This window comes from Vicugna pacos, chromosome 2, assembly GCF_048564905.1.
Source record: "Vicugna pacos chromosome 2, VicPac4, whole genome shotgun sequence".
Taxonomy (NCBI): domain Eukaryota; kingdom Metazoa; phylum Chordata; class Mammalia; order Artiodactyla; family Camelidae; genus Vicugna; species Vicugna pacos.
The window spans coordinates 33,277,671-33,301,260 of NC_132988.1; the positions used below are offsets into that span (position 1 = coordinate 33,277,671).

At 34.7% G+C, this 23,590-nt stretch overlaps 1 long non-coding RNA gene across 1 annotated transcript in view; it reads right to left on the reverse strand.

Moving 5' to 3' along the window:
• Positions 1–1,287: 1,287 nt before the first annotated feature.
• Positions 1,288–23,590, reverse strand: part of LOC140685738 (uncharacterized) — a 172,027-nt gene continuing 149,724 nt past the window's right edge. The window contains exon 3 of the long non-coding RNA XR_012059105.1: positions 1,288–1,579. This is a non-coding gene — a long non-coding RNA (uncharacterized lncRNA). The remainder of the gene's footprint in view (positions 1,580–23,590) is intronic.

The window sequence follows — 23,590 nt, forward strand, 5'->3', positions numbered from 1 at the left end:
ATAGTTCTCCAGTATTACCCTTATTCAGAAAATGTTTTTTCTCTCCCCCATCTCTCCTGTTAGGGCTGTCGCCTATCCATAATTATGATACCTACACAGAAGGGAAGAGATGGAGTTCCTTACTGTCTGGGTCAAAATTGACTGTTGGAGCCATCTTTGTGGCCTCTTTGGGTAGTAGAGCTAGAGGTGCTTCATCATAAAATAGGAAGTCAATTTCCCTATAAAAATCTATCTAGATTCAAATATTCCTACTTGAGACAAATTTTGATTAGAGTTCTAAGACTTGGGCTTCCAAACCAAATTGAGGATTGGACATAAATTTAATTTTCTCATGGAAAGTTTGAAAAACAGACTTTCTACACACTTAGGTTAAACCCAAATAGAATTAGATTACTCAGGTTTGCTTCATTTTGAGGACGAATGTGTCCTTGTTGTCAGTTTTTAGGTAAGCTCCTCTTATTCCTCAGGGTTCTTATGTGCCATGTACCTTAATTTCATGCCTTCTTATGTGAGCTGTGGCTGACTTACAGCCCCTCTACAGTTTACTCAATGCTTTCTTCTTTTGCTAGGATTTGGCTGCTCTAAGAATAAATCACAATTACACATTTCCTTTCCCTCCAGCTTTTTTTAGTACTCCTTTCTCTTTCTCTATTTTTTCCTCCTTTTGAAACTCTTCCTTTACTCTAGTCTTTGCATCCTCACCCTACAACACAGCATTCATTGTCTCCTCTGTAATTTCTCCTGTCCACAAGCTGTACCAACGTGCTCTTCAGTGAGCAAGTACTCATTAAACACCTACCATGTGTCAGACACGTATGTATGGAAAGACAGCTTTGCCATTCTGTGGCTTCTTTTTTAACTAGCTCTAGTAAGTGCATATCTGGCTTCCTTTGGTTGCTTTTCTATCCCGCAATTTCTTCCTGACCATTTCTCTGTGTGGTAGGAAGAGGATTTATTTTCTGATGCAAATTCTGTTGTTTTAAAGAGAAAGCCATGCTCGGTTCCCAAGCACCATTCCTCTGACCTAACCATCTCCACAGGACACTGAAATGTTACCACAATTTAGGTCTCTTGGCTTCAGGTTAGCCGGTGCATTCCAAAAATGGTTGGAAAAAAAAAAACACAATCATCATCTTATTCTCTTTGAAACTTTAAGGTCAAAAGTCATTCTTGGCTATATATTTTGGGACATTTTTATTGCTTTAGGAAAAAGCCCAAACACTTTAATGAATTGCAAGTTCCTTTTTGGATCTGCTCTCTGATAACTCCCCAGTCTTATCTATCAAATCTTCCCCACTTTGCCTTCAATATTTGAATACTGAGTTACTCCTACTTCTAAGATGTGTCCCTTTTTGCTCACCTCTTGTCCATTGTACCTGCTGTTATGTATATGCTTGAAGCACTGTCTCACTCTTCTGACTCTGCCCATGTGACTTCTTTTCCTTTCCTCTCAGTACATGTGTGTCTTTCTCCATGAAGCCTTCCTTGAGGGGCCAACATTTGACTCTATGCCTGGTCTTCTGCTTCCATGGCAGCCTATGTGACACATTCTGGTATCGAGGTGGTGTTCAGGATACATCTGTTCAATGAACGAGGATAAATTTTAACATTGGTCGTAATTAACGCATACTTCGTTGTTTCAATACAGGTATACGAATGATCATTCCCAATAACCTAATTCCTGAAACTGAAACCAAGCAGCAAATTTCTCTCTCCTTTTCTCCGTTGAATAGTACAACTAACATTTTGTTTTCCCCAACTGCTTCCCCACATTATTATGCAAGCTGGTTCAATATTTGACCCGCACAAATTACACTGCTTTATCCTGGCTTCCAAGTTTCTCGGTGGCAAGGCACCTTTATTTGTTAGCAATGTGCTAATCAGGATAAAATATGTTAATTGTTTTAGTGCATTTTAATAGAGACCAGTGTGGCTTCATTTTTGCATTTTTAATAGAATACCTGAGACTAAGATAACAGGGCCATCTAATTGCTCTTTGCTGATGGATATTAACTATGGAACTGATATTTCCAATTAACTGCATAGAATGGAGACTAGCAAATGTATTTATTAGAAATTAATAAAGAATTAAAACTGTTGGCTGGTTGTCATCCTGTTTATTCAGCTCTTTATGTATGAGGTCAGTTGAGGTTAACACCCATAGAAGGTTGCCTATAGGACCTCTTCTGACGTGCTGAGTAGCCTCCTAAAGCAGGGATTATTGCCTCAATTATTTTTTCTAATTGCAGTTTTCATTTTTAATTAAAGGGAGAGAAAGCTATACAGCCCTTCCCTTTATGGCAACACAGCTTGAGAGTCATCAGTAGACGTAAGCATGTGGCTCATGGAAAGGGAACAAGAATTTGGAAAAGTCAAATATTTGAAGTTGGCTTAGATTTTTTAATATTAAAAATATAAATTACTGGCCATAGCTTTTTGTTGGTGATGTTTCTGCTGTACAAATAAGGAATGCTATTCTTCTACTTTACAGTTCAAACCTCCTTCTCTAATTTCTTCTGTGGATTTGAGAGTACCCAAAGGGTGACAGGGAGCCAGTATGAGTAATATTAATCACATCACATGTACTTAACATTCAAAATATACAAAGCCTTTCTCATGGATCATTTTTTAGAAGTTCCCTGCTTTATCCCTGTGAAGAGTATTAGAGAACTATTTTTGCCCTAGTAACTGTAAACTTCTTGACAGAAGAGGTATGTCATGATCTTTTGGCATTTTTAGCAAAGTTAAACTGGCATAGTTCCTGGAAAATTGTTGGTGCTCAATGCATTTTTTAAAAAAGGAATAAATGAGCAAATAGTGAATCAAGAAAATTAAATGATTTTTGAAAATTCACAATTTTAGTAAATAGCAGAGATAGAAATTGGACCCAGGCTTTCTGACTTCTAAATTATTTTGAATTTGAGAAAACATAATAAACATAAGAAACTTCCTGGAACTGAAGAGCTGGAAGACCTTTATGTCAAAAAGTGTCTGTATGTGCATTAGGACACATCCTGTTAGGGTGGGGAGGGCTGGAATAGTGTAAAGATCATGGATCTGAAAGTACAAGTCAGGACAGAAAAGAGTCAAGACTGTGCACGCAGTGCAGAGTCTGGCTAGCGGAGGAGGGAGAGATTCTCTGACGCACAGAGTTTGAGGCTTTCAGTGAGATAAGAATCTATTTCACGCTGAAATGAATAGTTTTTTGTATGGCAAAATACACATAACCCCAAATTTACTTTTTTAGCTGTCTGTTTCCTCAAGAAACTTAAACAGAATTGTCATATGATTCAGCAAATCTACTGCAAGATGTATACTCAAGAGACATGAAGGCAGAGGCTAGGATGGATCTCTGGACACCCATGTTCACAGTAGCATTATTGCCAATGGTCAAAAAGTGGAAGCAACCCAGGCGTCCACCGATGGATGAACGGATACACAAAATGAGGTATACACCACAAAAGAGTATTACTGAGCCTGAAGAAGGAAGGAAATTCTGACACGTGCTGCAACGTGGATGAAACTTGAACACATTTTACTCAGTTAAATAAGCCGATCACAAAAGGACAAATATTGTATGAAATTAATTTTAAAACAGTCAAGAATGATACCATAAATGATTCTTGCAGATGGCCTTCTAATTTTTTTAGGATTTTCTCTTTTTCCAAACATGAAATTCCTTCCCAGCCAATCTATCTTGTCTTATGCCCCTCTATTCTAGTGTAAGAGAAGATAATAAAGGTATTTACTGTGTTGTCTTGCAAAATAATTCAAGATGTGTATCTGAAATGTAAGACTATAGGGACTGTGTAAAATATAATTCTTGCAAAAAGATATGCCCCATTTTGAGAGTAAATATGCCACAGACCTTGATAACTAAATAAACTTTAAAGGAGTATCTGCTTTTTAGTTTATTTATTTTTCAGTTAGTTAAAGTTGTATTTTCTAAGCTGTTGTCAATCCCTTATTTATTAGGAAAAAAGGAGACTTAAGGAAAAAGAAGAAACCTAATAAAATATTGTCTCAACAGTTTAAAATTATAAAATGTGCTGAGACAAACGGTTAGAAAAATATAAATTAGAGAAAAAATTTAAATGTTAATATAATTACTTTTAATTTATAATGTATAAGGAAAAATGGCCTATAATCCTAAACCAGTTAACTGTTACAAAATAGTAAAAGTCATGCAAAAGCATTGTAAGAATGTGAACAATACAGAAATATTTGAAATTAAAAGAAATAAAATGTCTACCTTTCTCCAGTTTCTAAACTTTTTACTTCCATTCATGAAAGGTAATGAATATTCAATTTTGTCACCTTTCCTGAAAAGAAATGTTTACATATTTCCACCCATTTATGTGTATTCTTGCTTTGACAGCTTTAACATAATGAGGCCTTTTGTTCCAATCAACATGTATACATATGCTTCATTTTTTTTTTGTTACTGGCACAGTATCGTAAGGTTTGATTTTGTAGACATACTCTGCCTATGTCCATTATTTCTGTCCCCTTGTCATTACAAGCTTCCTCAAACCTGTTGTTCACACTGCAGCTGAAATGATCATTTTGAAATTTAAAAAAATTTTGAAATTAAAAAAAATGTGCACTATGTAAAATCCTGCAATGACCCCTTATGAGTTTTCATTACACCTGAATATTTGATGAATGAAAGGAAGAAAGGTAGAGACTTGTACTCGAGGAGGAAAGAAAGGAAGAAACAAAAGAGAGGGAAAAAAATCTAACCAGTTGTTCCTCCATTTTTTGCTATTTTAAACAATCTTGAGTGAGTATACTTATTACATGCATTTAGGCACAATTTTGCAAAGATTTCTTTGCAAAGATACATGATATCTTTGCAAGACACATGGTAAAGTAATCTCTGCTATTGGAAGTTTGCCTCTATAGTTAAAAGTCTGCTCCCAAATATGGCACCTGTTTCAGATCTCACAAGCAGTGTTATGTTAGTGATTGTCGCCCTATATTCTGACCAACACTGGATATTACAAAGTTTAAAAATTTTTGCTAATATGGACTGTTATTTTATTTTTTAATAGAATGAGCATCTTTTCATATGTTTTTATCTTTTTATCTCTTTAATGCCCCACAACTGGTTGATGTTTCCTTATGTTTTCAATTCTGTGTATTTTCTCCTTAGAACCCACATGCTTTTGATTTTAACAAATATCTAATGATTATGTAGTGCATTTTATTTATTTATTTATTATTTTTTTTTTGCATTTTATTTATTGATGTGGTTTGAAATAGGTGTGTTGTAACCCTAGACTGCATCAGTCATTTGGTTAATGTGTGGTATTATTTGATAATCTGTGTAATCAAAAATAGATTTGATAACAGCATGAGGTCATTTGTTTCACCTGGAGAAACTAGCTAGGGAATATACAACTATGTCCAGCTATTCTGATGCGGATGAATGCAGGCGTCTCTATGAGAGATGATGGAGAAAACCCATAGACAATATTGGCAGAACAAGACACAGCATGTGAGGTTGAGTAACATGTGAGGTTCATATACTACAAGCAGATCACTGTTTTTATTCTTGTAAGTTTTGGCAGTATGATGAATAATGCCCTATAAAATTTGTATTGTTTCATTATATTTTTACCTCTATACTTGTTTTGATAATATAAGTTAATTTGTGATATATATTAAAATGCTACTCTTAACTGACAATAAAAGAACCAACATACAATTGTACAGTATTAATACTTATTTTTTGTATTTATAGAATCCACACACTGTGTTTCTACACACTACAGGTAAATATTACAATGCAAAATAGCTCTTCAGGTGATTTTTTTTCCCCAGTGCTTAATGGAACTGGAGATAATAGTACTAATTATGTAGAATTTTATTTTAATAGAAGAGAGACTTGCCCAGGTATTTTGCAAAATGTTAATATTCTAATATGCTAATAATTTCCCCCCTCCAAAAGATTCTGGTATGACCTGATAACTTATAATGAAAAAAATCATCTACATGAGTAATATTAACATGAGACTTAATGAAGTCCCATGTTCAGTGCTGTGAGAGAAAAAAGATACAAAACTAAGAGCTCTATAATAGGAACAAATGTAATTATATACTTTGACTTTTCCCATGCACAGTAATTTTTATAAGTTTGATGTTTAATAATTTATTTTAAATAAAATATAACTAGAGAAATGTTTACCCTTCTGTCATTGGAATCTGAATGTGTGTGCAAAATCAGTGTTTTTATTTATAAAAATAAATAGTTTATTTTTGTTTTTTAAGGGGATTATTTATTATCCTGATGTTTGTGTAGTGAAGAGCAGGAATGACTAATTTTTAAATTGTTACTTTTGTTTTATGATGTAAATAGAACAGAATAATTAGGTTTTTGATATGGAATACATGATAAAGGGACATTCCTCTTGGTAACTGAAATTACTTAGTTTAATTTGACTTGTTGCCTTTAATTATGATTTGATCAAATTTAATTAGACTTAAATTACTCTCCATTTACACTTTGTTAAACATGTTCCATTGTGACTCTCATACTTTTCTGCATTTGTACAATCTCGGCTTTAGAAATGGAGTGATTTTTGAAGAAAATCCTATTGACAAAAGTACTCCAATATGCATTAATAAAAATGCATTTTTATTCAATCTGAAAGCAATAGAGTTTCAAAATTGGGCCAAGAAAAATTTTATAATACTTTCTTAAAGAAAATCATTATAAAGGCTTACACTAGATGGCTTAATTTAATACAAATTATATCATAGCCAACCATCTATACATAAAGCAAAACAAAATAGCAAATGTCAACTGTTACAGAATCACTGACATCTGTTGCTACCACAAAAAGAAAAGAATACTTCATTCTTAGTAAGAATCATGTACACTTTTTAAGAGTAAAACATACTTACAGCACTCCCCTACTGTGAAAAATCAGAAAAATTAGAGAGGAGAGTAGTGTATTTTGGTGGTGAGAACATAATAACTTGTAGAAGGTGATGTTCAATGTAATATGATTTTTATCACAATGGGGAAATGACTGCTGGCTCATTGTGAACTACAGGAGGACAGCTGTAAGCTTCTGCATGTTATTTGCACTACCATAATCTTCTGGCTGATCTTCAAAGAGGTTTCCAAGCAGAGTTCAAAATGTAAACCATGAAAAAATCCCTACAACCCAGATGAGAAGTTAAATGTGCACACTAAATCCCAGGTAGGAGGTAATCACAGAGTTGGTGATCGCTTAAGGATCAAATGGCAGCTGTAGCTTTAAGTAGCTTCCCAGGACTGTCTACAGAGAAGAAGGAATGTGTGCCTTCACTTTATGCTTTATTTCATGGATTCTAAATGTTTTAAAATTGTTACTGTGACTTTTTCTTTTATGGGTCATATTTTTGGGAAATTCACGCTTAGTTCTCATCTTGAGCCAAATATCTACCAAATGCTGTATCAGTTATGATGCCTGAAGCTGCAAGTAATACACACATCAAACTGACTTACAGAGTAAAGACACTTCTTAACTCATATGGCTAGTACTCCAGAAGTAGGTCTTGTTTTAGGATTAGTTGGTTCTTCCGTTCAAATATAAACCATCTGTCTACCTGCAATGTCCGTCTTACCCCAAGGATGAGAGACTATGGTTATTGTTGCCAGTGGTATTAGGACCTGAGCTTCATCCTCCACTCTTTGTGTACAGTGGGGGAAAGCGCATGTCTTCCCAATGTTATCTCTGAGGACAAAAGTTTCCGGAATTCTTCCTTCCTTCCTTCCTTCCTTCCTTCCTTCCTTGCTTCCTTTCTTTCTTTCTTTCTCTCTTTCTCTCTTTCTTTCTCTCTTTCTTTCTTTCTTTCTCTTTTATCTTGCCATTTCTGAGTGTAACATATTTCTTCTAAAAATAGAGCTTTTTGCTTGTTCTGAAACTTCTGAACTTCCACCTGGAGGTAAAGGGAAGTAAGGCTGACTGTAATTCTAGGGTAACGTTGCAAATGTTTCCTAGTCATGGACCAACTCTTCAAGGCATTCTGGATGCTCACAGCAAAGATGAATTCATTTCAAATCCATGGTACTGGAGAAACATGACAAAACACTCCAAGCGCCGATCCGTGCCTGGTGTGAACTCCCACGAACATATTGTTGACCAAAGGTCAATTGTAGTTCACATGAGACCAGATGGCAGGGGCCCCTCTTCCAGGAGGTATGGACAGAGGACCCCACACATATCTACCAGAAGACCACAGGGTGCCCTCTAGCACACTGGTTAAGAACGTAAGTGTACAAGCACATGAGACAGGGACACAGGATTGAGGATGTTCCACTCCTGCCCTGGACCACTGCAGACCTGGATTTAATATCATGAAACTTGCTGGGGTTGTCTCACATCTCTTTGGTTAGGATTGGGACACATGCTTATACGTTGAATGAATCAATGACAGGTGTGTTGGGGGATACATTTATCCTTAGATCAATCGAGTTTATCTTCTAAGCTGATATTAATTCTTTAAACACTATATCAACCACTTAGCAGGTGATGTGCAGAATGGACGCAGAGGGAGCTGTCTCAGCCTGCACTACTGCCTGGCCCTTTCATCTCCCCAACATCCATACAGAGCACTCTTCCTTACTGCACAGCTTTCAGAATGTTCATTTTTGCACAGTGTTCTCACTCATCATTTGGGGGGTCATGGTAAGAGCCCTATGGCCTTTATTTGGTTGAATTTTATTTTACTTTTTAACCAGATAGTTTTGAATTCAAGTCATATGACTTTATTGCCTTTATATCTCATTCAATAATGTTCAGAATATATACTGAACAGACTAATAATGAAAATATCACAACTTGTGAGATATAGCTAATCTTAAGGCTTTAAATGGTATGTTTATAGTGAAATGTTTATCTTTACATGTACATATTTAAAAAAAAACTTGAGACCATTAATCTATTTTTAGTTTAACAAGAAGCTAAAAATTTCAATAAGACAGTAAACCCACAAGAAGTGAAAAGAAAAAATACAGTTAAGAGCAGAAATTAGTGAAGTGAAACGCATATCTGTAAAATTTGACAAATACAAAATGAGTTCTTCAAAACCAGTGTCAGGAATCAAAAGAGACATCTCTACAGTTCAGCACTGTGCAGCACAACTTTCCGTGATGATAAATTCTGTTCAGTATCTGTGATGTCTTTTAAATTTGCTTCTAGTCACAAAAAAAAAAAGAAAGTTGTCAAGTGTCTTAAAATTTTCTCCCATATTTTCTGTAATTTTTAACACACTGATTTCCAACTGATGAGCTTTTCAGTCAATGTAACGCTCATCATCGCTGACCATTTGGTATCCTGAGTTCCTTACTCTGGAGCTGAAAAACTAGAAAATGAACCTAGTTAAGTTATTTTTAAATGACAAATATTAAGTTGCTAGGTTATTTATGTTTTATCATAAGAACTCAAAACACTGCACTTTAATTTTTCGCAAGGCAAAAACTATGCTTTATCAACACAACTTCGGTGCTTTTTTCACTATATATCTATGACATATATATTTATATATGCAGCATTATATATAGATTATTAAAAACCATAATATTTTATTATCTACCCTTTTGATAATTAATGTAACTTTAATTAACCAGACTTTTCAAGGATTCTGTTGATTAAGTATGCATAGACAGATATTACTATAGTCTTAGTAGCAGCCATATTTAAGGACAATAGACTTTTTTAGAATTTAATTTCCAAAATGAGAGAACAGGGCCCTCCACTTAGGGATAAATACTAAAGAGCTGTCAGGCAGCAACAAGCAGTGGTTTCAAATGGTTCGGTTGGTGAAAGAACATAGTTCCAACCAGCAGGAGGCAGGTGTCTGGTAACCTTAAAATTAAGTAATTGAGACTAGTACCTCATTTTAGAGCATGTTTTTACAACGTAACATTTTGATATGTATCATATTTATATTTATGACTAATGTCCTGAAGATGAAGATGGTTAAAACTATTGTATATTAAATCCACAGGCTAATTGTACTTTTTCCATAAATTTTCTGTCTAAATCTTTTGTGCTTTTGCCTAATTGGATTATAAGGCTTTTCTTTTCAATTTGTATGAGTAATTTATATTATTAAGGATATCAGCTTTGTCACATGTTGGAAAAAAAGAAAATAAATCCAATTGGATAAATTAATACTAAATTGCTAAATGTGAAAATATATAATTTAAAATTTCCATATATTAAAAAAACTGAGCATTCTAATCTTCATAAGCATACCACAATGACATTTAAATAAAGATTTAAAAATTTTACTACTCAATAAATTTAAAATTTAAAATGTATTTTATATTGTATATATTATGATATTAAAAAAACCTTCAAAACCTCAAACAACTTTTAAAAACATCAACAGCTAAGGTATTTTTTGGACTGTATGTCTGGTGCAAAACTATTCTACTTCAATATATGAAAATTCATCTGTTAATTTCAGGTAAGCTCTTGATTGGTTTAAGAATAAGCATAATCAATGACAAATCTTTTTCATAAGTGCAATTGTATATAGTTAGAAAACACTCAGATGAAGCTAATTATTTTCTTTAAAACACATATATAAACACAGATACTTTTTTTAAGAGTTACTTCCTGGAAAATTGTCTTTTATTGTTCAGGCAGATCAATTCACGTTGTAATGATGTAGATTTAAAGCTGCTTAGGGATAGAAGCCTGTATTTTGACACTAAATGGTTTAAGCCTAATACTTAAATTATATTCTCAGTGTTATTTTTAACATGCTTGTTGTTGTGGGTTCTTTCTCTCCTTTTTAAAAACAAATTAGCCATGAGTTATAATTATGTCTCTGAGTGCAATTAATGTAAATATGGTGTGTGGAAGAATCCAAGAGAGATGCCAGAAAATGCCTTCAAAAGTAAATGTGGCAAAAAACCAAGGGTATAAGATTGCAGGGTGATTTCCATAGAACTCCTCCCTCCTCTTCATCCCAAAGGCCAAACTGTGTTCAGATTATTGAAATGTTCTTAATGCACATTTCAGGAAAGTATTTTCCATATCTAAATTCAAATTTCTGTACTCCTCAAATTAACCCAAAACATTTAGATCTGCAGAAATTCAGCTTCAAACATTAAGGAGTAAGGCTCTTTACTTCTCAAATAATAGTCTTCTTAAGGACTGTGGGTCTGTGTTCAAGAATTCAGATTTATTGGGGATTCGGAATGAATTTGCCATTCTAGCATCTTTATCATTTCAAGTATTTTTAGGAAAGAATACGTGACATTGGAGATTTTAAACAATATTGTTTATATATATGTATATATATACACACACAACATATTCAGTATATAAATATATAATATATTCAGTGCATATATATATATATATACTGAATAAATCTTTTTTGTCTTTTAAAATTTTACGTATGTATGCATGTCTGAATGAATCTTTATTGTTGCATTAAGGCCTTCCACAATCCAGCCCTCCATCGCCTTCTCATTTCATCACCTACCACAACCTCCTTAACTCTGTCTCAGCAACCCTGGTCACCTGGCTCTTCCCTTCAAATACTCCAGGCACGCCTGTCTCAATTCCACACTCCTCATTTCTTCACCTTTTCTGACATTTAAATAAATAGTTGTTTCAAACCTAACTCTTTCTTAGACCATTAAGGGAAATAAATAAACAATGACTTTGAACTTTAAATTTAGTATGCTCAGCACTCAAAGTTAGTTGTGAATCAACCAGACTTCCATATTCATTCATTTATTCATTGTACAATTATTTACTGAACAATCATTGTATGACATACATTGGTTTAAGTGTTGGAGGTAAATGGTAAATAAAACAGATGAAAATCCCTACATTTATGAAGCTTGTAAGCTGGTGTCAAATTTTACAGATATGCGTTTCACTTCACTAATTTCTGCTCTTAACTGTATTTTTTCTTTTCACTTCTTGTGGGTTTACTGTCTTATTGAAATTTTTAGCTTCTTGTTAAACTAAAAATAGATTAATGGTCTCAAGTTTTTTTTTAAATATGTACATGTAAAGATAAACATTTCACTATAAACATACCATTTAAAGCCTTAAAATTACTGTATAAGTGTGAAGAGGAAAAATAAATGAAGCAAGAAAGAAGATACAAAGAGTGTGTGTGTGTGTGTGTTATGTATGTGTGGGACGTATTGCCACTTAGACACAGCAGCCAGGGAATGCCTCACTGAGAATGCGGCATTTGAGTGAACGTCTGGAGAGGCGAGGGGATGAGGAGTGCAGATATCTGTCCTTGAGGCAGGTGGGCCTCAAGAGCTTGGAGGAAGAGCGGGGTGACCCAGGTTGCTGAGGCAGAGTTAAGTCTGTGGTAGCACATGACATCAGAGGCAATACATGGTCAGATCATGGGAGACCTTAATGCAATGATAAAGGTTTCTTCAGTTTAGGAGCACCCTGACTCATCTGTTAAAGGACCACTTTTGTTTCTTGGTCAAAATTCGACCGAAATGGGGTCAAAACTGAAGGAGAGAGAGAAGCAAGGCTACTGCAGTTACCCACGTGACTAACGATGGTGGTGTGGGAACACGGTGGCAGCAGGGGAGATGCTTAGAAGTAGTTCTAAGTATATTTTGAAAATAGAATTGATAAATCAAATATTAGGAATAGAAATGTATATTTACATTTTTTGGATGGCATATCATTAGAATTGGAGAAGGAAAAACATAAAAGCCAGTATTTCAGGATACAGCAGACACAGCGGACTAGGGGTTTATAGACACGTACCCCAGTAGCTCTTGTGTCTTTAACTAGCTTTCAGACCTTGAGCAAAGTTCTTTAAGCTTTCAAGGCCTTGGTTTTACTAACAAAGTGGGATTAGGTGTTAAAACTGGCCAAACAGTACCACTGCTGATTTTTGTGTATAAATTTTTATCAAAATAAATCCATGCTCACTTGTTAATGTATTGTCTTTGGCTGCCTTTGCACTACCATAGCAGAGTCCAGACACTGCAGAGAGATTACAGAGCTTGGAAAACCTTAAAAGAGCTACTATCTAACCCTTTACAGAAAGTTTTCTTATTCCTGGACTAGATAATAAAAACTTCTATTCTATGAATTCAATGAAGAGAAAGCACAAAAATGTGGGATTTTGAGTAGTTTCTGTATTTAGTATTGCAAAATGTATGTAAAAGCTGCATATTTTATATGCAATTAATCAAGAAAAATAAAATCATGAGTAAGAGGTAGCTAGACTGAAGCTCAGAAAACATATGTGATTCTTTACCATTAACAGTGTATCCTAATGATAATGTAATTCTACATTTACTGGCATTAAGTGATGATCAGACTTTGTGGTCCAATGAATAAACGGGTATATACATATATACACACACACAAACATACACTTTTTCATTTTGTTAAATGAGTTATTCATTCATTCATTCCTCATTTATTCATTTATTCACACCTCACTCATGTATGTATATACACATGTGCTTAGAAACAAGTCTGGAATGACAGACATATTTTATAATGTTAAAGTCTAATTACTGTCAATTTTATTATTTCTGCTTATTTGTATTTTCTGAAAAAGAGAGGAATACATGGAAAAATTAAAATAAAAGTCTAGTGAGCACTATTCAATGTCCCTGAATCTTCTGCTGATCTAGAGCTATAAAGAGAAGGTCGAGGTTGAAGGCCCAGAGATATGAGAGGCAGATTATTTATAGTGGTGGACTATCTAGTAATTAATATCACTTGTATTGACGGCTTTGAACTGTTCCAGGTAGCACGTAAGTACACATACTTCACAAAGAAGAGAAATTAATAGATGAAGAGAGAATGGAAAAGGCAAAATTCCTTTTCACAATTTTGCCCTCGTCACCTTATAAATAGCATATGCACCTTAGCTGATCATTAAGTATGGCTTTCCCATTGGAGCCCTTTGCTCCTTAATCTTTCAGTTATTTTCCCCTAAGTGTCACATATAATTTTAAAACGATATAGTTTCTTGAACTTTGTATTCATAAAATTGTGAGTTATTCTTTTCTTGTTGTGCAATCCCTCTAAACATGCAGGCATCCCTTACCATGTATAACAGAGCAAACCTCATATCAAAACCTTTCAGAAAACATAGTAGCCATGGAATGTCGTTTGTAACCTTTCCAGCTCTGACAAGACTTTCTCACAAACCTCAGATACTCCAGCACCAGACGGCTAATGCCCCTTCCTCAGAAGTCAGGGTCCCAGCCCCATGCGACCTCTTTTTCAAATCAAAGATGCCATGATCAGTAGAACAGGACCCCTTCCTCAGAGGTCTTAATTTTAGCTCTGTTTTAATATTTCTAAGCTTTCTGCTTTTTCCCCAGCCTTCTAAGTAGTACCTGCTCCTTGTAGTTGCTACTTCCATGAGATCTCAGAGTTCTCCCTTGGCCTTTCAGTTGCCTAATCAACGTCGCTTTTATACATCATTAACTGCTCTCTATTCCACATTACCTCTGTTAAAACACCTGGACCCTGATTGAGAGATACCGACCGATCATTCAGTTTGCTGCGGTTCCTTAAGTGGCTAGGTGTTTTCCTTCGTGAATCCACAGAGTATGAGAACTGGTTGTTGGAAGATGCCCAATGGCACTAGTCCCACAGCCCACTGACACAACTGCCTTATGGGCTGTACATATATGGGCAAAAAGTTTGCCAGTGCTACTGCTAGGGTACATAGGGGAAGGATCTCTGCTCTCCAGGTGCCCAGCACTGTCTCCGCCAAGGGACAGGAAAGGCTGGCCCTCTCCAGGATACACTTCTTTCTGGTATTTGTCCAGGATCTCTTTAAAGCTGGTCTCCAGAGTCTCAATCAGTCCCATAAAAGACAAAGCACCATATTAGTTACTAGTTATCATCTGGAGAACTTCAAATTCAGAGCCTCATATTTCTCAGCAGTTCATAAGCCCTAACAGCAATTTGACTTAGGAGATGCAAATAATTTGGGAGTACGGGGAAAGGGATCTGCATATTTTTCACATTTATGGGAGACCAAGTTTTCAAATAAAAAGTTGATAGTTACTAATTGTTTTGACAAGTGATTCTTCCAAAGACAATAAATTTTATATTTGCTCTTTTTCTCCCAAAGTTGATAGCGTCACGGATGGAAGAAAATATTCCCAACATCAATTAGGAAATGCATTTTTTATACTTTTACAATTAAATAAGTATATTAGCCTTAAAATAATTTTATAATAATGTTTGCTTTTGGAAAATAACCTTAATGATTAAATTAATTTTAAAATCATTTTTGTATCTCTTATATGCTGTTTTGTACACAGATTTTGAATAATGCTTAAGAAATTTCTTTTCTGCCCCAAAATGGCCATTTAGATTATTATCTTAATATGGCTATAATCATTTTTTCAGTCCACCTGGTCAAAATATATGCATAGTTTTCATTAATCTCTCAAAAATGCTTGCTGCATATCATTAAAGTGTGACAACCTGAAAGACTGCAGTAGATTAGCTCCAATATTTCACCAAAATTGGGAAGAAGAGAAGCCAAGGGAAAAAAATCTTTAGTACTAGTCATAGTAATCACAGGGCAGTCATATCACCTTTGTGTATAAAGAGCAACACACTGAATCATGATGTGTTGGGTGAATTTCCTTTCTCTCTTATCTAGATTGTCATTTTCTCAAAAAAAAATTTGGACAATAAAATTAAGGTGAATTGTGGCAGTGCAATGAAGGCCACTGCACATTCATTAAAGTTTTGCAGGAGTATTTAATAAAAAATTTCACTGAGGCAGAGTGGCTTTGTTACTTAAGATGAAACAAGAATAAGAAGCAGGTAAAATTAATTTCATAATGAAGTTGTCTTGATGAACATTGAAAATCAATGAGTTGAACATACTCTGCCCTTAAACATGAATGAAGTAGTCTATTTTCTCCTTCAATGATTATGACTGCTCAGTGAGTCATACACTCTGCACATTAGAAGTAGTTTCATTAACTTCTATTTTTTCTTAATTACCTAGATAGAGAAGCATTCAAATATCATTACAATCAATCAATCAGGCAATAAGTATCTTCTCTCTTAGAACACTTGTAGGAAATGCAGAGAAATTTGACATCACTCTTTTCTTTCAGAAATTTACAGGATAATAAACTAATAATAATCATAATTACCATTTCTTTAGAAGCTATGATATAATGCCAGATACTAGATGTAATGTCTAATTTGATTTTACAACATTCCTATGAAATTAATTTTATTAGTTCTGCTTGATAGATGAAGAAACTGAGACTAGAAATTACCTTACTCAAATTTACACAGCCAGAAATTGTCAGAATTTGAAAGCAAATGCATAATGGCTGGATTCCAAGAGGGGTGCTTTGGTGTACAAGGTTAAGATCCTGAACTTAGACTAGGAATTCCCATTAAGGAACTAAAAATGAGATCTCAGTGCCTTCTGAAGAAGTACCCCATAGTGCAGTACTTTCTGAAATTTAACATATTTTACTTGGAGATCTTGTTAAAAACTTTGTTCAGTAGTTTTGATTGAAGCCTGAGATTCTGCCTTTCTAACATACTCTCTAGTGATCTCATGCTTTTAGTCAGAAAACTATACTGAATGATAAGACTTAAGGGGACTCTGAACAAAGAAGAGCAGACACAGAGTAAAAATATTAAGCTTAAACTTCTAGATGTTATAAGTTAGTTAATTTTTACAGGCTTAAGAAATGATAGATATGATTTCAAACAGCTATAAATTTATTAAGAAGAAACAAAAATTTTATCTATAAATTTTTAAAAAGTCAAGATTGCCTGCACAGTTTGGTAGGAACGTAAATTGGTGCATCCACTATGGAGAACAGTATAGAGGTTCTTTTAAAAAAACTAAACACAGAGTTGCCAGATGATCCAGCAATCCCACTTCTGGGCATATATCCAGAGAAAACTATAACTTGAAAAGATACATGCACCCCAATGCTCACAGCAACACTATTTACAATAGCCAAAACATGGAAGCAACCTAACTGTCCATCAACAGATGAATGGATTAAGATGTGATATGGTATAACACCATTTGCATCAACATGGATGGACCTAGAGATTATCATTCTAAGTGAAGTAAGTCAGAAAGAGAAAGACAAATATCATGTGATATCACTTACATGTGGACTCTAAAACATGACACAAATGAACTTACCTATGAAACAAACAAGACTCCAAGCAGAGAAAACAAACTTATGGTTACTAAAGGGGAAAGTGGGAGGGGAAGGGATAAATTAGGAGTTTGGGATGAACAGATATAAACTACTATATATAAAATAAATAAATAATTTCCTACTGGATAGCACAAGGAACTATATATTCAGTATCACATAATAAACCATAACGGAAAAGAAAAAATAAAAGATTGCTTGAATTTCTTTTTCTAGTCAAGATGGAGTAGTAGGGACCTGATTTACCTGTCTATCTGAAATAACCAAAAAAAAAAAAAAAGAAACATATGAAACAAAGGCATTTAAAACATTAGACATCAGAAAAAGAAGGTCAGTGATCTCTGAGGGCTGGAAAACAAATGGTATAAGCTCTATGATTGCCCTAGCTTACTGCCTAGAGAAAGTTTCCAGGCCATGGCACAGGGAGAAGAAACCCAGGTAGAGCCTGATGGTCTCCTGATTTGAGGACAAAAATAGGGATTCTTTTCAACCCAGAGTTTACAGGGCAGAACACCAGAGAGGAGAGAGTTCATGAAGAGAACCTCACTTATGTCACCTGTCCTCCCACCCTCCCCTCCCCTCTGGCAACACCAGTTTGTTCTCTTTTTCTATGAGTTTTTTTCTGTTTTGTTTTATTTATTCATTTGATTTTTTTTTTAGATTCCACAAATAAGTGAAATCATATGGTATTTGCATCTCTCTCTGACTTACTTCACTTAGCGTAACACCCTCTAGATACATTCATGTTGTCACAAACGGTGAGATCTCATTCTTTTTCATAGTAGAATAATATTCCATTGTATATATAAATAGACTGCTATATATACATATATGTATATGTATATCTATATAAATATATTTATTGTTATATGTGAACCTTGTGGTAACCATCTGTCTGAATGATCCATCCATTGACATAAATGAAATGCTTGAACACATTCTGTAGCTCTACATTTTTACTACCCACCCCCAATCCACTTTTCATGTTTGGGCATCATAATTTACACATTTTTATTTTGTATATCTCTTAAGTAATTACTGTAGTTACAGTTTATTTTACTACTTTTGTTTTTTAACCTTCATCTTAGCTTTGTAAGTTGTTGATCCACTACCTTTACTATATATTTGACTTTACCAGGAGATTTTTTTCTTTCACATATTTTCTTATTTCTAGTTATAGCCTTTTCTTTTCCACTTAAAGAAGTTGTTTTTTTTTTTTTTTAACATTTCTTGTAAGGCCAGTTTAGTGGTGATGAGCTCTTTTAGTTTTTCCTTGTCTGGGAAACTTTTGCTCTCCTTCAATTCTGAATGATGACCTTGTCGGATGGAGTATTCTTGGCTGTAAATTTTTCCCTTTCAGCAGTTTGAATCTATCATGCTACCCACTTCTGGCCTGGAAAATTTCCACTGAAAAATCTTCTGATAGTTGTATGGTGGTTTCTTTATACATAACAGGTTATTTTTCTTCCACTGCTTTTAAGATTCTCTCTTTGCCCTTAATTTTTAAATTTTTAATTACTTTAATTAGAATGTATCTTGGTGTGTTCTCTTTGTGTTCATCTTTTTTGGAACCTTCTGGGCTTCCCTGGCCTGGATATGGGTTTCTTTCCCCAAGTTAGGGAATTTTTCAGCCATTATTCTAACAAATACATTTTCTGCCCTTTCCTTACTCCCTTTTCTTTGAGACCCCTACAATGCTAATATTATTCTGTTTGATGTTATCTCAGAGGTTCCTTAAGGTTATCCTTGGTTTTTAAAATTTTCCTTTCACTTTTCTGGTCTGTCTGGGTGAGATCAATGACTTCTATTTCATCTATTCTGCTGTAGTGTATATTTTAGTTCATTTATAATCTCCGTTTGGCCCTTTCTTATATTTTCTGTCTCTCTGTTGAAGTTCTCACAGTGTTCATCCATTCTTCTCCAGAGCTCAGAGAGCATCTTTATGACCATTACCTTGGTCTCTTTATCAGGTAGGTTGTTTATCTTCATTTCATTAAGGTCTTTTTCTGCAGATTTGTCTTGTTCTTTGGTTTGACACATACTCCTTTGTCTCATTTTGCCTGACTCTCTGTGTTTGACTCTATGTATTAGTCAAAACAGCTACCCCTACCAGTCTGAAAGGTGTGGTTTTGTGGAGGAGATGATCCACGGGGCCCACAAGCACAATCTCCCTTCCTCTCCAGAGCCTGGTGCTCAGGGGGCATCCCTCATGTGAACCGCACACCCTCACCAGCTGTGGCAGGGCCGAGGCTGCTGTGTGGAGATGGCAGGGTCTGGCGTGCCTGCCATCCAGGTTGTGGCACAGCTAACGTGTGGGCTGTACAGAGCTCAGAACACACCCACTGGTGCTGGCAGGCTAGAGGGGAGACACCGCAAATGGCGCTCACCAGCTTCCTTACTGGTGAGTTAGAATGAGATTGCAAGAATGGTGTTCACCAGCGTTTTGGTGCCCAGAGAAAGTCACTGCAGGTTCCTGTCTGTTTAGCCACTTTAGGATTAGTAAGTGGGTTGTGCTCACTCATAATCAAGGTGCTTTTCAAACTGTTACCTTCTCATGAGGTCTTAGGGTGAGTGGGTCTGTGCACAAGCTCTTCTAAAGTGGGCTCTCTGTTCCCTACAGTTCTATGGTTCCTTTGGACTTAATCACTGTTGATTTCAAACCAGACATTTGGGAGGCTCCTGTTTCCAAGGCTGGATCTGGCTGAGGTGCATGATGTGAGGCACAGTGTACTCCCTCCTTGAGGCAAAGTTCCATACTTTTGGGATCCCTTCCTGCTTGTGGGACACAGCGGCTGGGGTGGGGTTCTGGGTAAGACCAAGTCTCTGCCTCTCTTCCCATATCAACATGTCTCTTTTATGTTTTATTATGGAGTCACTGTTCACCTAGTTCTCATGTCCTTTTTAGAAGAAAATTATTCCATAAATGGCTACAGATTATTGTGTTCTTAAGAGGAGGTGAGTTCAGGGACTTCCTATGCTGCCATCTGGAACTCCTCCCCTCAAAGTTCAATTTTTCTTAACTTAGAATAATATTAAATAGCAAAAAAAACAAAAACAAAAATAAAAACCCCAACCAACCAACCAAACAAAGCCACCATGACAAGCTAAGAGAGAGACTGCAGAAGGAAAGAAAAAGCTTTGTACTTTTAAGAGGAAATTTTCTGTTTTCTGAACATGAAACGGAGCTCATATTTTCATTTTGTATTAGGTTCTGCAAGTTCTGTAGCTGGCCTTGAAGCCAGTCAGGTTGCTCAGGGATAATGGGGCACAAGAAACAGAGGAGGGAAGGATCTCAAACAGGCATGAGAAAACCTTCGGTAGTGGTAGAGTACACTTATTATTTTAATTATGGTGGTAATTTCATGACAGCATACATATAGCAAAACTTACATAAGTTCACAATTTAAACATGTATAATTCATTGAAAAGCAGTTTTACTTCAATAAAGATGTTAAAGAACATTGTTATCCTATATTTTAGTTTTTGAAAAATTAAAAATTGAAAAGTCTAAGTCAGAAAGAACTTATGCATATTAATTGTATTTTTTGAAGGTAAAAGAAAATATATGATATGACTTATGACCTTATATCCAAGACTTCTGAAAAAAGTGTATAAAATGTGTGATATTTTACTTTCCATAAAATACATTTTAGATAATTTGATTAATAACATTTCCAGCTTATCTAAAACTTGCAAAATGCCACATGCATCCAGTTGAAATACCAAACCAACCAAAAAGCCTCAGACTCCTTAAAAATAATCAAAATGACTAAGCCCTCTCCTGATTTTGTCAAATTTGAGATATCAATAAATATTTTAAAATATAATAAATAGCACAGGCTTAATTTTTCCATAAACCTGTTGAAATAAAGAAGTTACAGATGTTTGAAGTTTCCTTTCTTCTTTCAGCATTACAAACACCATCTCTTAACACTTCCACTTTGGAAGAGGAAGATAGCTTAATACGTGGTTCCCAAACTTCTTACCATTAATGACTCTTTAATTATTTTGTTTTCCCATGTGTACTCCATATGTTGAAAGATCTGGTCTACCTAATAAAATGCCTTTATTTGATTAAATTTTGTTTCCTCATTTTTTCTTTTTCAAAGACCAATCTTTTTACTGTCAATCTGATCTTCTATCATTATGACAACCAATCTGTGTTGATGTAATTCTAGCAATAAATAAATAAATAAAAAGATTACTACTTCTATTAGATTTTCAAGACAGCTACAAATGCCTTTAGGAAATATTGAAAATGATTTAGCCTAAATCCTTGTCTTCTATAGATCAGAAGGAGGAATCTTTCAGCTTCTCTTGTCTTTATAACGGAAGTTACAAGAAAGACTGAGGAAATACAGGGCTGAACAAGGAAAAAAAGTGGAGATTATTGGAAATAATTGTTCCTTGGGGAAGAATATTTGACTGATGACTAGTGGAAACCAAAAGATTTTTTGGTACAAGTGACCATGCAAATTCTATTTATTATGCAGCATTTATAAGTTTTGATTCAGGAAAAAGGCAGAACAAATGAATAGCAGTCCACGTCCCATACAACCTGCTCTTCTTTAGGCCAGGAGAGTGGGGCCGTTTAGGAATGGGGTTAGCATCTAGAATAACAGGATAACTTTGTTTTACTTATGTTAAAATGTATAATTGTGTTGAAAACGTATAAAAAAGAAGAAATCTAAAAATCCCTTCAGATACCACAAAAACAACTTCATTCTGATATTTTTTAACTAGTTATCACTTGGCTATTGAAGAAGTATCACCAGTATTTGCATTTTAAGCTTATATTTATAGGCTCACTTTCTATCTGTCTGTCTGTCTGTCTATCTATCTGACCCCCTATCTACTTATTGTTTTAATTAAGTTGGCATTTTATTTTTCAGACCTCTCAAAACTCGGCTTGGTGATTTGAAATCTCTGGCCAGATAGTGCACTGTTTTTCTTAATGAATGATAAATCATCCAGGGTCTTTTATACAACCCTATTTTTTTAATCTTCCTAAAAGATATGCCTTGTGCATGTACCTTTTTTTTTTCTCCTGAAGCTAGTAAGCCTAAGGGTAGAAGTTATTTTATATTACTTCAAAGTTAGACAAAAATATTGATCCAAACGAATGTAATTTATTGTGATCTCAATTCAACTTTCAAAAGTTTTCTGTAAGATTTGTGTGTGAGAGTTTTCTCCTGTAATTCATAAAGGAGCTATTTACTCCTAAAAAAAGTTGCTAGGCTCAGCTTTCTTACAGTTGTTTAACTGATACCTTCATACTACTGCTCTAATTTATTAAGGATGAGAGCTAACTCCATGACTCAGATCTTAATTTTTTTTTCATTAAAGATAAAGAATGAATGAAACCAAGTCATAAACCAAGTTCGTATTCCATACTATAATTTCTCAACCTGCTTCATGAAAATTCATTTGGATCACACAGATAAGTGGAATTGCATTAAGCATCATCTTTTCACTGTTTTTACTAAAATGTTCAATTAATTTTTTGAACTATATTATGTCTAAACAACACCAGAATACTTGATAAGAAGTTAAAAAATATAGGTTGTTGGTCAGAAGTGCATTTTGTGCTGGATAGAAAAGAGATGCCAAGGTTTGCTGAAGGTTTAATCTAAACTATTGCTTCAATTTCTCCATTTTCTGTATGCCTAGATTACTTTAATTAAGAGAAGTGATACACATATGATTCTGTGATATTTTCATCACACAGTGAAATAATAGGTAACACAAAAAATGTATTCATTTGTATAGACAAGATACCCTTTTTGTATCTAAATAATTGTAAGTTTTCATACATTTTATATTTTAGTCATTAATTAGTTTGGATTCTCCATTAATCTTACCATATTAACTAATCTAGAGTAAAAACTCCAGAAATGGAAATTTTAAAGTTTCTAATTATGATCTAAAAGGATAAATATAACACACATGAACCAACAATTTCCTCATAAATTATCAGATATTAGCCATAATAGAGATTGTGTACATTTAAAAATCAAATTATTTACTTTAACTTCTTTGTTTAAAGTCTAGATATTCACGAGAAACTCCTAAACAGTCACAGACTTATGTTACCACGCTTAGGAAATCTAATGACTATTTAAAGTGCTGAGTTTACATAAGAAACAGAAGCAGCTCGCTGGTCATGAACACTGTCTACGAGTGAGCACAGATATAAAGATATGCAACCTAGCTAGTTTCACTGGCAGCTCCACTTCCTGGAGGGTGGTGCACTGATATGGAAAACTAGATTTCAGAAAGCAGTCTGATTTTATCAAGGCTGAAGCTCTGTTGTACGCAGTAAGAAAGGCTTCTCTTTGATGATCATAGCAATGACAGCTAAACTTGGAAATAAGGAGCTGCACCTGAAGAGAATTT